At 41.6% G+C, this 4,659-nt stretch overlaps 1 long non-coding RNA gene across 1 annotated transcript; it reads left to right on the top strand.

Annotated features, from left to right (window-relative positions):
- Positions 1-30: 30 nt before the first annotated feature.
- On the top strand, positions 31-3,293 carry LOC109287860. Its single transcript, XR_002094990.1, has 3 exons — positions 31-98; positions 1,139-1,196; positions 2,924-3,293. It is a non-coding gene; the product is annotated as an uncharacterized LOC109287860 (long non-coding RNA).
- Positions 3,294-4,659: the final 1,366 nt, after the last annotated feature.

Here is a 4,659-nt window from a genome sequence, read left to right as displayed (position 1 = left end):
CCCCCCCCGTTTTTTTTTTTCTTTTTCAAGTTTGACATTCATGGCTGCTTATGCTACTGGTATCACCTCACATGACACCTACCAGTAGCAGAGTCCAGGTTTGTGCTGCATATATTGCCACCATGATTCCTTGGCTCAGGCTGAGGATACCTTACTCCTCTGAACCAGTCTTTTCTGCACAAAACATCCTGGTAACAATTAGAGCATTGCTGTTGGGGAAGATTTGTCAGAGGAATGTTAGAATTCTTTGCCTCTGCCCAATGTGTTGTTTAGCAGCTGGAAATACTGCAAATGCTGTGACCAATAAAAGTTTTGGGGATCATCAGACAAAAAGTGGGGAAGCCCAGCATTGCCTGGTAACAAAGTAATTTATCCTGGCAGGATGCCTAAACTGTAATTTTCAGAAGCTTAAAATTGCATCCACATAATGCTTAACCAAATTTTCTAACCTTTTTGGAAGGTATCTGGGTGGCCTATTCCTCCCCATTGTAAAACTAATGCAAAGCTCATTAGAAAAAAGCAAGACTTTTTTTTCCCCAAAGGCATCACTAGATTTGGAGTTAAGGCCAGAGTCACTGGAACAACAGTCCAGTTACTTTTTGGGGGTTCTCTTTGCCCCAGAGAATATATGGCAAGGAGGCAGCTTGCCTTAAATTCATAGTATCTCAGTAAATACAACTCAGTTTACTTTTTTGAAGGCCAAAAAGGTGCTGTGGCGCTTTCTTTATTTTGCTCTGCAACGAAGAACAGTAATTTTCTTCAATCTTCAGCACTGCTCCAGACCTTTCCTTATCACCCTTGCAAATCCCACAGTGGCATCGCCAATCCTCTAACTTCAGAGAATTTATTTCTCATTTAAGCCATCAGAAGTCAATATGATGGTACTGAAGTGTGTGGGGAGTGGTCGTTGTGGTGCCTCCTATTCGATTTACTGAACCCTGCCTATATGCAGACCTTGAGCTCTGAGGCAGAAACCATTGTTGTATGGTGGGCTCTTACTGTCATATAAAAGGGAATGGTATATGTAGCTAAGAAATCAGGCCCAGTAACAATCGTTTAAAATCTTTAAAATATTACGAGCTTTTCTTTCTGTTTTTTTTTTTCTTTCAACACTTTTGACTGGAACTGGGAACTGCAGATACCTGCAAAGGAGAATGAAGCAGAGTTGACTTAACTCCTTGGAGTCTGAAGAAAAGGTTAGAGTTTGTTTTGGTTCAAGGGATCAGGTGGAGGTTCAGGCTGAACAGTATTTTGTTTGAATTGGTTCACTCCACCCTGCTATAAATCAGGTCTTGAATACTGTACCAGTGAGTATAAAATACTTGGATATAAATTAAGAGTTGAACACACTGTACCTGTGAGTATAAAACGCTTGATGTATAAGTCAAGGCGAATGCTCTGCATGAACTACTTGGAGAGATAAATGATAGTGCTTGAATACTGGCCGGTTGAATATAAAACACTTCGGCTATATGTCTCATTTTTACATTACTGCTTGAACATGTGTATACATCACAATTGCCAGCTCTGAATGAAATACTCTAGTCTCAAGTCTGCCTGCTGAGATGGTGAGTACATCAGAACTTGTTTTCTGTATATGGAGACTTCTTGGAGCATTTCCCAAGATATATATTCTGTTCTGTGTGTGGGAAGATCAGTGTGATCTTTTGATGAGTTGCTTATAGGTACCAAAGTGTACATACCCTTCTTGCAAACATCACATGCAGAGAATACTGCTTTTTTTCTGCTTGAGAGAGCCTGCTTTCATCTGACAAACATACAGACTGTGCACAAAGCTTAAGTCAGTATCAAGGATAGATTCTAATGGTTTGTGGCTTAATAGCAAAGGAGTTTACCTTCGCTAATAGTGATTTTAACTTTTCTTTCTGAAGAAGGTCTTATTTGCCTACTCTGTTCAGGAATACTGATCAGGGATTATCTCTGATTTCCCCCTTACCCATTTAAAGCAGATCAGATGTTTGTAAAGGTCCCACGTCAAATATGCTCAGCATCCTAAATTCCAAACACTCTGACAGAGATGTGAGACAAAATACAGGGAGGGTATGTATGTAAACAGCCCATTATAGTGGCAAACATGACTTCTTACCTTCATGATTTGGCGTCATTAAAGCTGTTAGCCTAAGAGATGCCTGGATATCCAGCATAAGATGCATCATAAACTCATCTTTGTTAATGAATAAAATATAGATGCATTATCATTTTCCTTGCTGCAAATGTCCTTGGTTTTTTAGCTACAGCTCTTCTAGTGATCCACTGATTTAACAAAATATTATGGGAAAGACCAACAATACGTACACTGCAGTTACTGTATGTACTGTTTTCTTTGTTAACACATTATGGTCTCAATGGGAGCTGTCATTCATACCAAAGATGCTCAATTCTGAACCTGAGACTTTTTTCAGCTGATTTGAAATAGTTCTAGTTGCATACAGAATTAAGTATACTTGCCTTCTCTGTCAAATATGCATGGGACAAATTTACCCTCTAGCTTCTCTAAATGTCCCCACTACCACCCAGATTATGCATCAGTGGGGCTCTGAAGGGTATTCTGGTCCCAATTCCCATATAAGCACCTAAATGCCTCTTTACGGATGTGGACCGTAAACAATTTCACCTCTTCATTTGGAAAGTTATAATTTAATTTTCCCCCCTGCCTTTGTTTTGTTTAGATTTTTACTTCTGAGCAAGGCCTGTCTTATGTATGTTATGCAACCCTTAGGGGCAAAATCTCAGGAGTCTGTATCTTTTACTGGAACGCAATGTGTTGGTTACCTTACAAGTGACACTGTATTGCCGTACTGTGGGAAATGAAAAATACTTATGGCTTTCCAAGAATGTTGGGGAAGCACAAGGGGCTGGCAGGCTTCAGCCTTGATTTTTTTTTTTTCTGATTTCTTGATAGTATGAATGCTGCCATTTTTGAGACCATGACATCTGGTTTCTTCTTGAATTTGAGCAGTGAGGCCAATGCTGTGCACTTTAGATGCATCCTATCTTACACAGTAGCATGATGAGGGATGAGTGACCAGCCCTGGGTGCCTACTGAGAGAGCAGTACCGTAGTTGCCCTGGCTCCTGCCACCACTCCTCCTTCTGCTGCCTCCTGGGATGATCTTACAGCAAGTTTGGACATGGGCTGGCTTTTCATCTGACTCTTGCTTCTGTTGGATCAAAACATGAAATAAGAAAAATGAAAGCTAATCATCCTGTTTCCTAGCAAGAAAATAAAGAATCATTTGCTTGGTGCATGCTCTTACTTTGTCCACCCTAAAACAGGCAATATGTTGTGAGTCAATAGATCAGTGTTTACATGGCACAAAGCAGTGCTGTGCAGAAATACCTCAACTCTTGAATGAACTAGTATGGTTATAGCAAAGAAGTAGTTGTATTAACTAAACCACTGAGCACTGGCAGCTGTGACTGTAGTCTATGGAAACTACATTTTGAACATAAGGCTCTATAAAATACTATGTGCCCTACCATTTACTACATACTAGGGGTGCGCAAAACGGGCCCTATTTGATTCGGATTTGGGTTTGGCCTGAATCGGGGACAGTGATTCGGTTAATTTGATTGGATCACTGTCCCTGATTCGATTTGGCCAAATCCAGATCTGAAGATTTGATGTTGACTCAAAATCAGCGATTCAGACACAGGTGCAGCTTTAAAAGTTATTTTTCTACATACCGTGAGGTAGCAGGTGCAGCTCGCTGTGATGCTGGGGTGCATGGAGTGTCCCACAGGAGTGTGGGGAGGCCCTCCACATGCTCAGTGGACTGGAAGTACTTCTGGGTCTGCTGGGGAGCATGCTGGGGTCCCCCTGCAGCCCTCCAGCTTGGCAATTGACTGGGGGGACCCTGGGTACTCCCCCAGACCCAGGAGGCACCAATGCTTCTGGTCCACTTCTGGGTCTACTGCTGAGTGCACTGGGGATCCCCCTGCACTTCTGTGGGATACTCCACGTGCCCCAGCATTGCATCACTCACGAGCTGCCTGGTACCCAGAGGTATGTAGAAAAAACATTTAAAGCTGCATCTATGTCTGAATCTCTGAATCTTTCCGAATTGCTCAGAATCAATTTGGAGGGGTTCAATTCGATTTGGAGAGATTAAGGGGTCCTCTGACTTGATTTGGCAATTCGGCCACCAAATTGAGCCAAATCAAATCGGGGACTAAAGCTTTGCACAGCCCTACTACATACTGTATGTACTACAGTGTATAAAATACTGTGTGCTGAGTCCAAGTTCAAACAACCTCAAATGGGACACCCAAAATGAGCTCAGAATTTTTGCCTTACTATTTCAGTGTCTCTGTTTCTGATATTTGAAATGAGGATACCAGTGTCACCTTGCTGGTGTTGTGTAGAGAGATTGATGACCATTAGAAAAAGAATTAAGGAGCTATGTTGATTTGGGTAGCTGGGGTGGGGGACACAATGAAACTAAGTTTATACTCAGAGTAGGGTATGAGTAGTGTAGAATCTGACCAAACATTAAAGAATAATTCAAAATATTGAATGGCTGTACTTCATTGCTAGCTGAGTGGGTATGGAAGCCTGTGAAAACTACTCTCCCATATAATTAAAGGCTTGTAATGTACACACATGCTGGGGTCAAGGTCACACAGGCAACCTTAATTC

This window comes from Gavialis gangeticus, unplaced genomic scaffold (genome assembly GCF_001723915.1).
Source record: "Gavialis gangeticus isolate Ggan-Ray unplaced genomic scaffold, GavGan_comp1, whole genome shotgun sequence".
NCBI lineage: Eukaryota > Metazoa > Chordata > Crocodylia > Gavialidae > Gavialis > Gavialis gangeticus.
This window is presented reverse-complemented; position numbering and strand designations above follow the sequence as displayed.